Source organism: Triticum aestivum, chromosome 4A (genome assembly GCF_018294505.1).
Source record: "Triticum aestivum cultivar Chinese Spring chromosome 4A, IWGSC CS RefSeq v2.1, whole genome shotgun sequence".
NCBI classification, from domain to species: Eukaryota; Viridiplantae; Streptophyta; class Magnoliopsida; order Poales; family Poaceae; genus Triticum; species Triticum aestivum.
The window spans coordinates 600,030,157-600,049,551 of record NC_057803.1 but is presented as its reverse complement, the minus strand read 5'-3'; positions in this window follow the sequence as shown (position 1 = coordinate 600,049,551).

Genomic DNA, 19,395 nt, shown 5'->3' with positions numbered 1-19,395 from the left:
AGAGTTTGTGTCCTGCTTAGGAAGATAAGATGGCGGCGGCTCCCTGAAGATGGAATAAAGGTATTCCCTGCATCCCCCGTTTCGACGGTGCATCTAGCACCATTGGTGGACGTGTGAAGGTGTGTCTCCGGCAGATCTATCTTTGGTAGATTTGCTCGGATCTCGTCGTTGTTCGTCTACGTTCGTGTGTCTTCGGATTAGATCCTTCCGATCTATGTTATTCTTCATCTGCGGCGGTTGCTGTTCTGGTGCGCTGATCCTACGGGGCTTTAGCATGACGACTTCCCGACTGTCTAGTACAACAAGTTGTGCCCGACTCCGGCGATGGAGGGGCGACGACGGCGGCGCGCCTTCGGCTCGCATCAATGCTTGTAGTCGTCGCTAGGTGGTCTACGGATCTGGTTGTAATTTTTATTATTTTTGGTATTCATTGTGCTGCCATGTTTGAAGATGAATAGATCGGAAATTTTCCCGCAAGAAATAAACTACTGAATAGTTTGGCGCAAGGGAGTTCACGTTGCAGCCTTAGGCCCCGTTCGGAAGCTCGCTGGCTTCCCAAACGAGCTAGCTTCTAGTGGAGCCAGGAATCGTTCGGCAGCGCTCCTGCAGAAGCTCCTCGAAGATGCGACGGAGGAGCTGATGTTTAATTCGGGCGCCCCTGGCCCCGGTGAGGCTGATCTGCGGTGAGGAGGAAGAGAAGGCTCCGTTGCGAGTCAGCTGCTCGTCCTGCGCCTCGCGGGTGCTTCTGTGGCGAATGATCTGCTAGCTAGTAAGCTTCGGACTTCTGGTTCGTCGGGTGCTCCTGCAGCGGCGATTAGTCTGCCGGTCATTTTCTGTTGGTCATCTTCTGTTGGTCAGTGATAGGGCATTGCTAATATTTTCTATGTGCTGAGATGCATCTGTGTCGTTGGTGTTTATTTTGGTATGGTATGTAAAGACTTCAAGTGCTCTATCAATATATGTGATGCTCTATTAGTACTAGATATTTTGATTTGAGGTTGTAATCCTATCAAGTCCCACCGTAGATTACATCTCAGTTTTAAGAAAAATATAAATAAGAGTGAATTCCATTTTTTACCTTGTAGTTGTACATTTGTGACACATATTACCCTATTTAGCGGAACTTTTATCGAAATGTTAGATTTTGGAGACTTTTAACACGGTTTTACCCCAGTTTTACATTTTGTCTGTTTATGGTCGATAGGATCGGCATGTTGCGTCATTGATTTGTAAAAAAAATTGTAAGGATCGGAGGGCATCATTGGCGATCTTGTCCAAGCTTCTCTTGTCTATCTATTCCACTCCTTGTGGCCGTCCACATGTTTTTGGATACAGGGCGTCACCTCACACCTTACCTGATGGACACGCATCAAAAAAACAAGGGTCCAAAGATTTCAAAAGGGGTATTCTAGACGAATTTTCACTCGAAGGGGTAATTAGTGTCACAAATGTATAAATATGGGGTAAAAAGTGGAATTCACTCTATAAATAAAAATGATGGTTACAGGATACATGTAACCCGATTAAACAATTATTGGAAAATTGCAAATTGCTTGGGGGGAGGGGGGTCGTCTGCACCGACGCAAAAAAAAATCGGACTTATAGCACGTTGCTACACCCGGTTGGCCGATGTTAACTACGAAAAACTTTTAAAAACACACACAAAAAGATCCCTAGCTAGATATAGAGAACTTAGTATTGGTTAGAAATTTTAGCAAACCAAGTATTTTAAGTAATTCATTTTTTTTTCTTTTTGCAAAATTTGCATCGTCTTTAGTTTTATAAGCTTGACTAAGAAACTATATAGACTTTTGCACCCATGGTTATCTTTCTTTCCCATGTTTCCTAGGTATCTAATCCCTTTTACTATTACTTTGTGGTGTTTCTCCTTTATTGTGCTCTTTATTAATGTTAGCATTGACAGTTTCGACCTCTTCTTGAATAGGATCATCATTATTATCTAGAGTGTGTTCTTGTTCATCATCACCCCTTTGAGATTCAGAATCAAACATAGAGTTTCATTTTGATCATCTTGAGTTTTACTTTCTTCATTAATACTCTAGCATTCTCAGAAGAAGTTTCATACTTTCAGCTTGTTTCCTTTTCTTTTTACAAGCAAGCCGGACAACCACAGAAGGATTTTGAGATTATTTTTGGAAATGCCACTAAGGATCAAAATCTGTATGCGAGCTCCACCGTTATCGCAAATGCTATTTTTCGCATTATGCTAGGCTACGGGAACTCTCTCGCTGCGAGCTCCACCGTTAACGGGCCGGCCCACTCACGCACACCAAAAACCAAAATAGTGGGAAAAGGGGGCGTCGTTGCTGGGATTCAAACCTTGGTTGCAAAGATAGATTTCACCAATGCTAGCCACCAAGCTAGGGTCTAGATTCTAGTCGGGATTTAGTTGAGGCGGAGTTTGCCCGAGTTTCATTGTTTTTGTTTTATTTTCTGTTTTTCCTTTTCTTTGTTCACAGGATTTTCTTCATTCTTTCTTCGTTTTTTGTTTGGTTTTATTTTTTATTCTCCATTTTTTCTTTTTTCTTCTCCATTTTTTGTTCAATTTTATTTTTTCTTCTGCATTTTTTGTTTTTATTTTGTTTTTCCTTATGTTTGTTTATATTTCACTCTATATTTTCGTATATGTCAAAAACATTTTTCTAATAAGTGATCAACATGTTTTGTATACACATTTAACATTGCCCGAACGCTTGTTCAACATTTTTTAACTACCTGTTCAACATTTTTTGAATTTTTAAATACTTATTCAACATTTTTCAAATACTTGCTCAATATTTTAATACTTATTCAACATTTTTCAAATACTTGTTCAACATTTCTCATACTTATTCAACATTTTGAATACTTGATCAACATTTTTAAAATAGGAGTTCAACATTTTTTATTACTTATTAAACATTTTTAAAATAATTATTTAACATTTTTAATACTTATTCAACATTTTCAAACACTTGTTCAACATTTTTCAAATTCTCGTTCGAAATTTTAAATACTTATTCAACATTTTTTCCAAATACTTGTTCAACACATTTCGAAATGTGTTTTTCGTAATATAATATGTAGAATATTTTAAAGTATAAAGAATAGTACAAAAATAATGCTAAAAACAAGAACAAAAAAATAGAACAGACCGGGACCTCCCACGCGGTTGGGCCGACCCATCTGGGGCTTCCACTAACGCGAGTGTTCGCCCTCGTCTCGCGTAACATGGGGAATAGGCGTGCCCTCGGCCAATCGCCCAAAGCGGCAAGGAATGTGGGCCGATGTGTGCTGAAAAGCAATGGGATTTCGTTGTAAAGACTGGGCCAGGGCCCGGGAATTCAATGGTAGGACGAGTTGGAGTCGGCGTCTGATCCCACCGCCAGCCTTATATCTCTAGGTCCCGATCGATCCATCCATCCATCGAGATTATCTGGGGAGCTCGGCTCTCGTGATTGCAGGAGTGGACGACCCCGAAATTTTGGAAACTATAGCATGTCGGGAGGGGCTGGCCTTGGCCCAGGATCTTAACATCCATAACCTAGTTGTTGCATCAGATTCCAAGGGTGTAGTAGGAGCAATAAACAGCAACAACCGGGGAAGCAATGGTGCCATTATCTCTGAGATTCATAGTAGAGTTCTTTCTCTTAATTGTAATTTTACATTTGAAGGTCGTGCTGTTAATGTAGAGGCACATAGATTAGCCAAGCATGCATTTCTTTTAGGTCCGGGTGACACATTATTTGGTTGGGCCAACCCCACGACCAGAGATGTATTCCACTTGTTGTGGCTTTTGATGAATAAAGCTTGGTTACTTCCTCAAAAAAAATCTAGAAACGGAGAAGTTCTCGCAAAAAAATCTAGAAGCAGAGAAGAAGAAGAATCAAGCGACGCGAGCAGAGGAAGCCATGGATGTTAGCGAGGGGGGGGGGGGGGGGGGGGGGGGGGGATGATGATGGGTCCTCCCATGCCTGCTCCGCTCGATGAGGAAGGCACCTGACTGCTGTTGCTGATGTTTCCAACGTCGCCGACGCCGACGCCGATGCCGACACCACTGCCGATGGTGGAGGAGTTGGTGGCCGTCCAAGGAATTGCTCCGACAGATGTTGCTGGACATCGCTGGCCCGGCCCGGGATCCATTCCGCCCGATGTCTAATTACTTAGCTTCCTTTCTACTCGATGTTGCTGGATACGCACTGTTTTGGTTTAATCGATGATGGAATACCTACTGCCTAATTGTTACTGGATATGCACTGTTGCTCGTTTGGCAAAACAAATGTAATGCCATGTCATACCAGTCAGTGTTTACATTCTCCTCAGTTACTTAGAAATCTACCGGCTGGTTGGCGTTCACAATTTCAAAAACCTACCGGGTTTTTTCTCAACAAGAAACAACTTATGCCGGCACCGATGTCTCAAAGAAAAAAACAGCTAGCAGTGTTCTTATCCAGACGCCACCTAGCGCGGCTCCGGTTCTTGGCTACACGGCACCGGGTGGGGGTGGATTGGCGGCAATCCATTTCAGCTTCCGGGAGCACGTGCTCCAGCGCGCAATTTTTTTTCTTTCTGAAATGTCAAAAATATTCCAACAAAATATTTATGTATCCATAGTCACATCCAAAGAGAGTGAGCTGCCTGAGCTCATACCCTGCGCACATCGCCGTGAACATACGCTAGACTACAAAGCATGCAGATCTAGTGCCACAATCTTCTCCGATGCATCACCCGCTTCACACTCAACCAGCAGATCACGGGCGTAGTGGCAGCCGTTGAACGGAGGTGGTTGGACTCTCTTTGCTTGATCTCGTCGAAGGCTAGCATCGCCAGCAGGCATCACATGTTTCCGCTCTCGCTCTCGCCCCCGCCTCTCCCACCCCACCACCGCACCTCCACCTCCCTTCCGCTCCGGCGCCCTTCCACCACCTCCCCTCCGTCGCTAGCCACCACACCTCCGCCGCAGAGGCGCGCCTCGGGGGCTACCCCGCCGGGTAGCTTCCTCTGCGACGGGCGTCAGATCTAACGGAGATCGGGCTCACTAGTAGAAAAAGGGTCAAACGTGAAGCACATTAGTGCCGGTTTGATTTTGGCCCGGTACTAATGGTACCATTAGTGCCGGTTCGAACGAATTTGCATTAATGCCGGTTCGTGTTGAACTTTTAGTACCGGTTCGTGGCACGAACCGGTACTAAAGGGGTGGTGGCAGGCTGGCGTCAGGCCAGGGCCCCACGATCACCTTTAGTACCGGTTCGTGGCACAAACCGGTACTAAAGGTCTAACCTTTAGTACCGGTTCGTGCCATGAACCGGTACTAAAGGGGTCTGACCTATAGTACCGGTTTGTGACACAAACCGGCACTATAGGGCAATTTTCAAACTCTACCCCCCCCCCCCCCCCCCCCCGTGTGTCGCCATTTCAGTTTTGAAAAAATCAAAAGAAAATGATAAAAACTTCAAAAAATAAAATCCTTCGAGAGGTAGTTACATTACTACATCTACTAGTTAGGAAAATTTAAAAACTACAATTTGGACATGTTTTGCAAAAAGTGTAGGGAAAATGTAAAACGGTTATAACTTTTGCATACGATGTCGGAAAAAAACGTATAATATATCAAAAAATTCAGCACGAAAATCTGCATTCGATGGAGACCGCCTACGGCCTGTTTGGAATTTTTTAGAATTCTCAAATTCCAAAAAGAAAAAAAGATATGGTCAAATTTCAGTTTGTTTAAAAAAATTGGTTAAATCTGGTCAAACTACTTATTCAAGAAGTATTAATGTTACTACATAATTATTCAAGAATTTTAGTGTTACTAAATAATTATTTCAATTTTTTTTAATTTTGGTCAAATCTGGTCAAACTATGGTCAAACTGTGGTCAAACTATGGTCAAACTGTGGTCAAACTATGGTCAAACTTATTCAAGAAATATTAGCGTTACTGAATAATTACTGTTTTTTAAAATAATAGTTTCAAACTCAAACGGTGAAATGTGTGACTTCATGCTCAAGCTAAACTCCTGAGGGTTAATAGGATTGACATCTTACTATTGTCAGGAAAACAACAAGTGCAGACTCGAAACGAAGGAGAATAGAACCCCGAAAGTTAAGCGTGCTCAGCCTGGAGTAGTGAGAGGGATGGGTGACCGGTCGGGAAGTTAGATGATTTGGAATGAGTGATCCACACTTGAGCAGTTAAGAGAGGTGATTAGAGACTAAATCATCAAATAATTCAAAAAAATCAAAAATAAAAAAAATCAAAAAAAATTCCAAAATTTTCAAAAAAAAATTTAAAAAAAAACCTTTAGTACCGGTTGGTAACACCAACCGGTACTAAAGGTCCCCCATACCAGGGTGCGAGCTCACGCCACGTGGTAGCACTTTAGCGCCGGTTCGTGCCGAACCGCTACTAAAGAGGGGGGGGGCCTTTAGTGACCACCCTTTAGTGTCGGTTATTGAACCGGCACTAAAGGCCCTTACGAACCGGCGCTAAAGCTCCGTTTTCTACTAGTGGCTTGGGGTTGCGCTCCGGATCTCACCGGAGAGGGCTGAGATCTCTCCACTCAGCCCGCTCCTGAGATCAAACCATGACGAATCAAGGAGATGGGGGAACAGTGGCCTCAGATCAAGAGACTGAGAGACTGCTGGAGGAGATGCAGAGGCTGCAAAGAGCGGTGACGAGGGCAGCCAGAGATGCGGTGATCTCTGCGGGCCGCGTTCGAGATGCTCGGCTTCACCTAGCCCTGAGAGCTATGTCGAAGATGGATCAAGAAGAGAGGGACATGCTATTCACCAGAGGCCAACCTCTTATTGCAGACCTCATTCTGGATTGGGCGATGGAGGAAGCTGCTTCGACCTCTCGGTGGTCAGGATGCTGGAGGTTTCATTTTCACCCCGGTGGTCAGGGCAGGCCTGAGAGCTGCCGATTCACCCCCGCTGATCTGCGGCGACAGCGAGCAATCCTTCGAGCCTTGCCGTCCCCCTCACTGGATTTGGATCGCCGATAAAGGAAGAGAGGTTCAGAGGAGGAAAAGGGGGAGGAATTTGAATAATATATATGTGGAATATTTTAAAGTATAAAGAATAGTACAAAAATAATGCACAAAACAAGAACAGAAAACAGAAAAAATAACAAAAATAACAGGAAGCGGCTGGGCAGCCCTTCTGGGGCTTCCCTCGATGCGAGGAATAGGAGTGTCCTCTGTTGGAAATATGCCCTAGAGGCAATAATAAAATGGTTATTATTATATTTCTTTGTTCATGATAATTGTCTATTGTTCATGCTATAATTGTGTTATCCGGAAATCGTAATACATGTGTGAATACATAGACCACAACACGTCCCTAGTGAGCCTCTAGTTGACTAGCTCGTTGATCAAAGGATAGTCATGGTTTCCTGACTATGGACATTAGATGTCATTGATAACGGGATCACATCATTAGGAGAATGATGTGATGGACAAGACCCAATCCTAAGCTTAGCTCAAAGATCGTGTAGTTTGTTTGCTGTAGCTTTTCTGAATGTCAAGTATCATTTCCTTAGACCATGAGATTGTGCAACTCCCGGATACCGTAGGAGTTCCTTGGGTGTGCCAAACGTCACAACGTAACTGGGTGACTATAAAGGTACATTACAGGTATCTCCGAAAGTGTCTGTTGGGTTGGCACGAATCGAGACTGGGATTTGTCACTCCGTATGACGGATTGGTATCTCTGGGCCCACTCGGTAATGCATCATCATAATGAGCTCAAAGTGATCAAGTGATTGATCACGGGATCATGCATTACGGTACGAGTAAAGTGACTTGCCGGTAACGAGACTGAACAAGGTATTGGGATACCAACGATCGAGTCTCGGGCAAGTAACGTACCGATTGACAAAGGGAATTGTATACGGATTGATTGAATCCTCGACATCGTGGTTCATCCGATGAGATCATCGTGGAGCTTGTGGGAGCCAACATGGGTATCCAGATCCTGCTGTTGGTTATTGACCGGAGAGGCTTCTCGGTCATGTCTGCATGTCTCCCGAACCCGTAGGGTCTACACACTTAAGGTTCGATGATGCTAGGGTTGTAGAGATATTAGCACACGGTAACCCGAAAGTTGTTTGGAGTCCCAGATGAGATCCCGGACGTCACGAAGAGTTTCGGAATGGTCCGGAGGTAAAGATTTATATATAGGAAGTCCAGTTTCGGCCATCGGTAAGGTTTCGGGGTCACTGGTATTGTACCGGGACCACCGGAAGGGTCCCAGGGGTCCACCGGGTGGGGCCACCTATCCCGGAGGGCCCCATGGGCTGAAGTGGGAGGGGAACCAGCCCTTAGTGGGCTGGTGTGCCCCCCCCTTGGGCCTCCTCCTGCGCCTAGGGTTAGAAACCCTAGGGGTGGAGGCGCCACCCTTGCCTTGGGGGGCAAGGCACCCCCTTGGCCGCCGCCCTCCCTAGGAGATTGGATCTCCTAGGGCCGGCACCCCCCCTAGGCACCCTATATATAGTGGGGGGAGGGAGGGCTGCGCACCCAAGCCCCTGGCCTCTCCCTCTCCCTCCCGTGACACTCCTCCATCTCCCAGCGCTTGGCGAAGCCCTGCCGAGATCACCGTTGCTTCCACCACCACGCCGTCGTGCTGCTGGATCTTCATCAACCTCTCCTTCCCCCCTTGCTGGATCAAGAAAGAGGAGACGTCTCCCAACCGTACGTGTGTTGAACGCAGAGGTGCCGTCCGTTCGGCACTAGGTCATCGGTGATTTGAATCACGTCGAGTACGACTCCATCAACCCCGCTCTCTTGAACGCTTCCGCTCGTGATCTACAAGGGTATGTAGATGCACTCCTCTCTCCCTTGTTGCTAGATGACTCCATAGATTGATCTTCGTGATGCGTAGAAAATTTTAAAATTATGCTACGTTCCCCAACAGTGGCATCATGAGCTAGGTCTATGCGTAGTTACTATGCACGAGTAGAACACAAAGTAGTTGTGGGCGTCGATATTGTCAATTTGCTTGCCGTTACTAGTCTTATCTTGATTCGGCGGCATCATGGGATGAAGCGGCCCGGACCAACCTTACACGTACGCTTACGTGAGACCGGTTCCACCGACTGACATGCACTAGTTGCATAATGTGGCTGGCGGGTGTCTGTCTCTCCCACTTTAGTCGGATCGGATTCGATGAACAGGGTCCTTATGAAGGGTAAATAGAAATTGGCAATTCACGTTGTGGTTTTGTCGTAGGTAAGAAACGTTCTTGCTAGAAACCTATAGCAGCCACGTAAAAACTTGCAACAACAATTAGAGGACGTCTAACTTATTTTTGCAGCAAGTGTTTTGTGATGTGATATGGCCAAAGGTTGTGATGAATGATGAATGATATATGTGATGTATGAGATTGATCATGTTCTTGTAATAGGAATCACGACTTGCATGTCGATGAGTATGACAACCGGCAGGAGCCATAGGAGTTGTCTTTATTTATTTATGACCTGCATGTCAACATAAACGTCATGTAATTACTTTACTTTATTGCTAAAGCGTTAGCCATAGTAGTAGAGGTAATAGATGACGAGACAACTTCAAGAAGACACGATGATGGAGATCATGGTGTCATACCGGTGACAACGATGATCATGCCCCGAAGATGGAGATCAAAGGAGCAAATGATATTGGCCATATCATGTCACTATTTGATTGCATGTGATGTTTATCATGTTTTACATCTTATTTGCTTAGAACGACGGTAGCTTAAATAAGATGATCCCTCGTAATAATTTCAAGAAAGTGTTCCCCCTAACTGTGCACAGTTGCGAAGGTTCGTTGTTTCGAAGCACCACGTGATGATCGGGTGTGATAGATTCTAACGCTCGAATACAACGGGTGTAAGACAGATTTACACACGCAATACACTTAGGTTGACTTGACGAGCCTAACATGTACAGACATGGCCTCGGAACACAGAAGACCGAAAGGTCGAGCATGAGTCGTATAGAAGATACGATCAACATGAAGATGTTCACCGATGTTGACTAGTCTGTCTCACGTGATGATCGGACACGGCCTAGTTAACTCGGATCATGTTATACTTAGATGACTGGAGGGATGTCTATCTGAGTGGGAGTTCATTTAATAATTTGATTAGATGAACTTAATTATCATGAACTTAGTCTAAAATCTTTACAATATGTCTTATAGATCAAATGGCCCACGTTGTCCTCAACTTCAACGCGTTCCTAGAGAAAACCAAGCTGAAAGACGATGACAGCAACTATACGGACTGGGTCCGGAACCTGAGAATCATCCTCATAGCTGCCAAGAAAGATTATGTCCTAGAAGCACCGCTAGGTGACGCACCCATCCCACAGAACCAAGACGTTATGAACGCTTGGCAGACACGTGCTGATGATTACTCCCTCGTTTAGTGCGGCATGCTTTACAGCTTAGAACCGGGGCTTCAAAAGCGTTTTGAGAGACACGGAGCATATGAGATGTTCGAAGAACTGAAAATGGTTTTTCAAGCTCATGCCTGGTTCGAGAGATATGAAGTCTCCGACAAGTTCTTCAGCTGTAAGATGGAGAAAAATAGTTCTGTCAGCGCGAGTTTAGTAGGGGCTCACGGGATGGGTAAGGGCAGGCTTGGCAAGGGCTATTCATCAGTTCATGTGTCGCCGAACATACTACAAGCGTGTGTGTCAGGCCAGACTTGGAACAGGCAATGGTGCTTAGGCGAATGTTTGAAGTGTGGCCGTAGGTACTTCATAAGTAGCAGGTAGAGATGCACACAGGCAATGGTGGGTAAGGGCGCCAATGTTCAAGCAGAGGAGAATATGAAAGATGAAGCCACTGGGCCACATCAAGCATGTATAGCCGATCCATGGCCATGCATATTTGTGTAGGAATGGTTCGGCTTGAGCAATTTGGTACAGTATATTTGGAGGGGTTCTTGCCTTATCTGGATCTTTTGTTGATTTTGGTTGTTCTCGGCCTTATAGGTGTACGGTTTTTTTAGTTTCAGTGACGAGTTAGAGCGACAGCGAGGCATGCTGGTGCTATAAGCTTTATACCTCTCTTTGTAGACAAGAGCTGACAACTAATCAACAAACTGAAGGAAAGACTTTAAAACAGAAGGTACGTGTCTGTATATTTTCTACATATATTGTGTAAATAATGAAGTTACAAAATATTAAATATTCTATAGTAACTTCCAGTTTTTCTGCCCAATTGTGATCTTGTGGTAAGTTATATTCTGTTTTAATACATTATCACATGTTACCCTTAGTTAGTTCTAACATCGTGATAGCTTCTTTACCCCATTTTTTATTTTCCAAAAGAGTGAAAAGCTAGATCCACACTTGTTAGAGCGACACATAAGTTCACTTGATAGATAACTCCGGCATGTATTCTTTCCGGGAATTCAGTCAAATTCTATGAATTATTTCAGATATGTTTGATAATTACCACTAGCTGTTTTTTGTGTCTATAGGCAGGCATATATTCCTCTTGTCTTCATCTTTGATGGATGCCTATAGCATGATGTTTTTAGTTTTTACTATCCTCAGTTTTTGGAGCATCCTGTAACTTCATTTATTTCTTCGTAGGGTGGAGGGAGCCTATATGATTTTACATGCATCTTGATTTGGTATCATGTATACAATGAGATTCGTCAGTTTTCATATGTACAATTACCTTGTCTACTCTGTAAGCTCCCTTTCCATTGCACCCTTATGTTCCAATTTAGCATGCAATGCATCTCTCCTTATATTTAGTTTTCATAAGAGTTTATCATATAGTTTAGCCTATCAGTGAATGTGCTTACTTTATGCATTGGTCTGTGCAGATGAGATAAGGGTTACTTCCTAGGCATGTAATTGGCTTGGTCATTTAAGATTGTAAGAGAAGATTTTAAAGCTATGCTTCCAATACTAAAAATATTCATCGTGTCCATGTGTGAGTATAGTAAGAACAATATGTGTGTTTTCTCGAAGCTACGGTGGTGGTAGCAGCTGAAGGAAATATGCCCTAGAGGCAATAATAAAGTCGTTATTTATTTCCTTATATCATGATAAAATTTATTATTCATGCTAGCATTGTATTAACCGGAAACATAATACATGTGTGAATACATAGACAAACAGAGTGTCACTAGTATGCCTCTACTTGACTAGCTCGTTAATCAAAGATGGTTATGTTTCCTAACCATAGACAAAGAGTTGTCATTTGATTAAACGGGATCACGTCATTAGTTGAATGATCTGAATGACATGACCCATTCCATTAGCTTAGCACCCGATCGTTTAGTATGTTGCTATTGCTTTCTTCATGACTTATACATGTTCCTATGACTATGAGATTATGTAACTCCCGTGTGCCGGAGGAACACTTTGTGTGCTACCAAGCGTCACAACGTAACTGGGTGATTATAAAGGTGCTCTACAGGTGTCTCCAAAGGTACATGTTGGGTTGACGTATTTCGAGATTAGGATTTGTCACTCCGATCGTCGGAGAGGTATCTCTGGGCTCTCTCGGTAATGCACATCACTTAAGCCTTGCAAGCAATGCAACTAATGAGTTAGTTGCGAGATGATGTATTACAGAACGAGTAAAGAGACTTGCCGGTAACGAGATTGAACTAGGTATTGGATACCGACGATCGAATCTCGGGCAAGTAACATACCGATGACAAAGGAAACAACGTATGTTGTTATGCGGTCTGACCGATAAAGATCTTCGTAGAATATGTAGGAGCCAATATGGGCATCCAGGTCCCGCTATTGGTTATTGACCGGAGACATGTCTCGGTCATGTCTACATTGTTCTCGAACCCGTAGGGTCCGCACGCTTAAGGTTTCGATGACAGTTATATTATGAGTTTATACGTTTTGATGTACCGAAGGTTGTTCGGAGTCCCGGATGTGATCACGGACATGACGAGGAGTCTCGAAATGGTCAAGACATAAAGATTGATATATTGGACGGCTATATTCGGACACCGGAAGTGTTCCGGGTGATTTCGGAGAAAACCGGAGAGCCGGAGGGTTACCGGAACTCCCCTGGGAGAAGTAATGGGCCATATGGGCCTTAGTGGAGAGAGAGAGGGGCAGCCAAAGGTGGGCCGCGCGCCTCCTCCCCCCCTGGTCCGAATTGGACTAGGAGAGGGGGGCGGCGCCCCCCTTTCCTTCTCCCTCCCCACTTCTTTCCCCCTCCTAGTAGGAGTCCTACTCCTACTCCTACTAGGAGGAGGACTCCTCCTTGGCGCGCCATAGGGGCCGGCCGGCCTCCTCCTCTCTTGAACCTTTATATACGGAGGCAGGGGCACCCCAGAGACACACAAGTTGATCCACGTGATCATATTCTTAGTCGTGTGCGGCGCCCCCTGCCACCATAGTCCTCGATAATATTGTAGCGGTGCTTAGGCGAAGCCCTGCGACAATAGTACATTAAGTTCGTCACCACGCCGTCGTGCTGACGGAACTCTTCCTCGACACTTTGCTGGATCGGAGTCCGGGGATCGTCATCGAGCTGAACGTGTGCTAGAACTCGAAGGTGCCGTAGTTTCGGTGCTTGATTGGTCGGGTCGTGGAGACGTACGACTACATCAACCAAACGCTTCCGTTGCGATCTACAAGGGTACGTAGATCACACTCTCCCCTCTCGTTGCTATGCATCACCATGATCTTGTGTGTGCGTAGGAAAATTTTGAAATTACTACATTCCCCAACAGTGGCATCCAAGCCTAGGTTTTATGTGTTGATGTTATATGTACGAGTAGAACACAAGTGAGTTGTGGGCGATATAAGTCATACTGCTTACCAGCATGTCATACTTTGGTTCGGCGGTATTGTTGGACGAAGCGGCCCGGACCGACATTACACGTACGCTTATGCGAGACCAGTTCTCCTGACGTGCTTTGCACATAGGTGGCTTGCGGGTGACAGTTTCTCCAACTTTAGTTGAACCGAGTGTGGCTACGCCCGGTCCTTGCAGAGGTTAAAACAGCACCAACTTGACAAACTATCGTTGTGGTTTTGATGCGTAGGTATGGTTCTTGCTTAAGCCCGTAGCAGCCACGTAAAACTTGCAACAACAAAGTAGAGGACGTCTAACTTGTTTTTGCAGGGCATGTTGTGATGTGATATGGTCAAGACATGATGCTGATTTTATTGTATGAGATGATCATGTTTTGTAACCAAGTTATCGGCAACTGGCAGGAGCCATATGGTTGTCGCTTTATTGTATGCAATGCAATCGCGCAGTAATGCTTTACTTTATCACTAAACGGTAGCGATAGTCGTGGAAGCATAAGATTGGCGAGACGCCAACGATGCTACGATGGAGATCAAGGTGTCGCGCCGGTGACGATGGTGATCATGACGGTGCTTCGGAGATGGAGATCACAGGCACAAGATGATGATGGCCATATCATATCACTTATATTGATTGCATGTGATGTTTATCTTTTATGCATCTTATCTTGCTTTGATTGACGGTAGCATTATAAGATGATCTCTCACTAAAATTATCAAGAAGTGTTCTCCCTGAGTATGCACCGTTGCGAAAGTTCTTCGTGCTGAGACACCACGTGATGATCGGGTGTGATAGGCTCTACGTTCAAATACAACGGGTGCAAAACAGTTGCACACGCGGAATGCTCAGGTTATACTTGACGAGCCAAGCATATACAGATATGGACTCAGAACACGGAGACCGAAAGGTCGAGCGTGAATCATATAGTAGATATGATCAACATAGTGATGTTCACCAATGAAACTACTCCATCTCACGTGATGATCGGACATGGTTTAGTTGATTTGGATCACGTGATCACTTAGAGGATTAGAGGGATGTCTATCTAAGTGGGAGTTCTTAAGTAATTTGATTAATTAAACTTAAATTTATCATGAACTTAGTACCTGATAGTATCTTGCTTATGTATGTTTGATTGTAGATAGATGGCCCGTGCTGTTGTTCCGTTGAATTTTAATGCGTTCCTTGAGAAAGCAAAGTTGAAAGATGATGGTAGCAATTACACGGACTGGGTCCATAACTTGAGGATTATCCTCATTGCTGCACAGAAGAATTACGTCCCGGAAGAACCGCTGGGTGCCAGGCCTGCTGCTGGAGCAACACCAGATGTTATGAACGTCTAGCAGAGCAAAGCTGATGACTACTCGATAGTTCAGTGTGCCATGCTTTACGGCTTAGAATCGGGACTTCAATGACGTTTTGAACGTCATGGAGCATATGAGATGTTCCAGGAGTTGAAGTTAATATTTCAAGCAAATGCCCGAATTGAGAGATATGAAGTCTCAAATAAGTTCTATAGCTGCAAGATGGAGGAGAACAGTTCTGTCAGTGAGCATATACTCAAAATGTCTGGGTATAATAATCACTTGATTCAGATGGGAGTTAATCTTCCAGATGATTGCGTCATTGACAGAATTCTCCAATCACTGCCACCAAGCTACAAGAGCTTCGTGATGAACTATAATATGCAAGGGATGAATAAGACTATTCCCGATCTCTTCGCAATGCTGAAAGCTGCGGAGGTAGAAATCAAAAGGGAGCATCAATTGTTGATGGTCAACAAGACCACTAGTTTCAAGAAAAAGGGCAAAGGGAAGAAGAAGGGGAACTTCAAGAAGAACAGCAAGCAAGTTGCTGCTCAAGAGAAGAAACCCAAGTCTGGACCTAAGCCTGAAACTGAGTGCTTCTACTGCAAGCAGACTCGTCACTGGAAGCGGAACTGCCCCAAGTATTTGGCGGATAAGAAGGATGGCAAGGTGAACAAAGGTATATGTGATATACATGTTATTGATGTGTATCTTACTAATGCTCGTAGTAGCACCTGGGTATTTTATACTGGTTCTGTTGCTAATATTTGCAACTCAAAACAGGGAATACGGATTAAGCGAAGATTGGCTAGGGACGAGGTGACGATGCGTGTGGGAAACGGTTCCAAAGTCGATGTGATCGCGGTCGGCACGCTACCTCTATATCTACCTTCGGGATTAGTATTAGACCTAAATAATTGTTATTTGGTGCCAGCGTTGAGCATGAACATTATATCTGGATCTTGTTTAATGCGAGATGGTTATTCATTTAAATCTGAGAATAATGGTTGTTCTATTTATATGAGTAATATCTTTTATGGTCATGCACCCTTGAAGAGTGATCTATTCTTATTGAATCTCGATAGTAGTGATACACATATTCATAATGTTGAAGCCAAAAGATGCAGAGTTGATAATGATGGTGCAACTTATTTGTGGCACTGCCGTTTAGGTCATATCGGTGTAAAGCGCATGAAGAAACTCCACACTGATGGACTTTTGGAGCCACTTGATTATGAATCACTTGGTACTTGCGAACCGTGCCTCATGGGCAAGATGACTAAAACACTGTTCTTCGGTACTATGGAAAGAGCAACAGATTTGTTGGAAATCATACATACAGATGTATGTGGTCCGATGAATATTGAGGCTCGTGGCGGATATCGTTATTTTCTCACCTTCACAGATGACTTAAGCAGATATGGTTATATCTAATTAATGAAATATAAGTCTGAAACATTTGAAAAGTTCAAAGAATTCCAGAGTGAAGTTGAAAATCATCGTAACAAGAAAATAAAGTTTCTACGATCTGATCGTGGAATAGAATATTTGAGTTACGAGTTTGGTGTACATTTGAAGCAATGCGGAATAGTTTCGCAACTCACGCCACCCGAAACACCACAGCGTAATGGTGTGTCCGAACGTCGTAATCGTACTTTACTAGATATGGTGCGATCTATGATGTCTCTTACTGATTTACTGCTATCGTTTTGGGGTTATGCTTTAGAGACGGCCGCATTCACGTTAAATAGGGCACCATCGAAATCCGTTCAGACGACGCCTTATGAACTATGGTTTGGCAAGAAACCAAAGTTGTCGTTTCTGAAAGTTTGGGGCTGCGATGCTTATGTGAAAAAGCTACAACCTGATAAGCTCGAACCCAAATCGGAGAAATGTGTCTTCATAGGATATCTAAAGGAAACTATTGGATACACCTTCTATCACAGATCCGAAGGCAAGACTTTTGTTGCTAAATTCAGAAACTTTCTGGAGAAGGAGTTTCTCTCGAAAGATGTGAGTGGGAGGAAAGTAGAACTTGATGAGGTAACTGTACCTGCTCCCTTATTGGAAAGAAGTATATCACAGAAAACTGTTTCTGCGACACCTACACCAATTAGTGAGGAAGCTAATGATAATGATCATGAAACTTCAGGACAAGATACTACTGAACCTCGTAGATCAACCAGAGTGAGATCCGCACCAGAGTGGTACGGTAATCCTATTCTGGAAATCGTGCTGCTAGATCATGATGAACCTACGAACTATGAAGAAGCGATGGTGAGCCCAGATTCCGCAAAATGGCTTGAAGCCATGAAATCTGAGATGGGATCCATGTATGAGAACAAAGTATGGACTTTGGTTGACTTGCCCGATGATCGGCAAGCAATTGAGAATAAATGGATTTTTAAGAAGAAGACTGACGCTGACGGTAATATTACTGTCTACAAAGCTCGACTAGTCGCAAAAGGTTTTCGACAAGTTCAAGGGGTTGACTACGATGAGACCTTCTCACCCGTAGCGATGCTTAAGTCTGTCCGAATCATGTTAGCAATTGCCGCATTTTATGATTATGAAATTTGGCAGATGGATGTCAAAACTGCATTCCTGAATGGATTTCTGGAAGAAGAGTTATATATGATGCAACCGGAAGGTTTTGTCGATCCAAAGGGAGCTAACAAAGTGTGCAAGCTCCAGCGATCCATTTATGGACTGGTGCAAGCCTCTCGGAGTTGGAATAAACGCTTTGATAGTGTGGTCAAAGCATTTGGTTTTATACAGACTTTCGGAGAAGGCTGTATTTACAAGAAAGTGAGTGGGAGCTCTGTAGCATTTCTGATATTATATGTAGATGACATATTACTGATTGGAAATGATATAGAATTTCTGGATAGCATAAAGGGATACTTGAATAAGAGTTTTTCAATGAAAGACCTCGGTGAAGCTGCTTACATATTAGGCATAAAGATCTATAAAGATAGATCAAGACGCTTAATTGGACTTTCACAAAGCACATACCTTGACAAGATTTTGAAGAAGTTCAAAATGGATCAAGCAAAGAAAGGGTTCTTGCCTGTGTTACAAGGTGTGAAGTTGAGTCAGACTCAATGCCTGACCACTGCAGAAGATAGAGAGAAAATGAAAGATGTTCCCTATGCTTCAGCCATAGGCTCTATCATGTATGTAATGCTGTGTACCAGACCTGATGTGTGCCTTGCTATAAGTTTAGCAGGGAGGTATCAAACTAATCCAGGAGTGGATCACTGGACAGCGGTCAAGAACATCCTGAAGTACCTGGAAAGGACTAAGGATATGTTTCTCGTATATGGAGGTGACAAAGAGCTCATTGTAAATGGTTACGTTGATGCAAGCTTTGACACTGATCCGGACGATTCTAAATCGCAAACCAGATACGTGTTTACATTAAACGGTGGAGCTGTCAGTTGGTGCAGTTCAAAACAAAGCGTCGTGGCGGGATCTACATGTGAAGCGGAGTACATAGCTGCTTCGGAAGCAGCAAACAAAGGAGTCTAGATGAAGGAGTTCATATCCGATCTAGGTGTCATACCTAGTGCATCGGGTTCAATGAAAATCTTTTGTGACAATACTGGTGCAATTGCCTTGGCAAAGGAATCCAGATTTCACAAGAGAACCAAGCACATCAAGAGACGCTTCAATTCCATCCGGGATCTAGTCCAGGTGGAAGACATAAAGATTTGCAAGATACATACGGAGCTGAATGTAGCAGACCCGTTGACTAAGCCTCTTCCACGAGCAAAACATGATCAGCACCAAAGCTCCATGGGTGTTAGAATCATTACTGTGTAATCTAGATTATTGACTCTAGTGCAAGTGGGAGACTGAAGGAAATATGCCCTAGAGGCAATAATAAAGTCGTTATTTATTTCCTTATATCATGATAAAAGTTTATTATTCATGCTAGAATTGTATTAACCGGAAACATAATACATGTGTGAATACATAGACAAACAGAGTGTCACTAGTATGCCTCTACTTGACTAGCTCGTTAATCAAAGATGATTATGTTTCCTAACCATGGACAAAGAGTTGTCATTTGATTAAACGGGATCACATCATTAGTTGAATGATCTGAATGACATGACCCATTCCATTAGCTTAGCAGCCGATCGTTTAGTATGTTGCTATTGCTTACTTCATGACTTATACATGTTCCTATGACTATGAGATTATGTAACTCCTGTGTGCCGGAGGAACACTTTGTGTGCTACCAAACGTCACAACGTAACTGGGTGATTATAAAGGTGCTCTACAGGTGTCT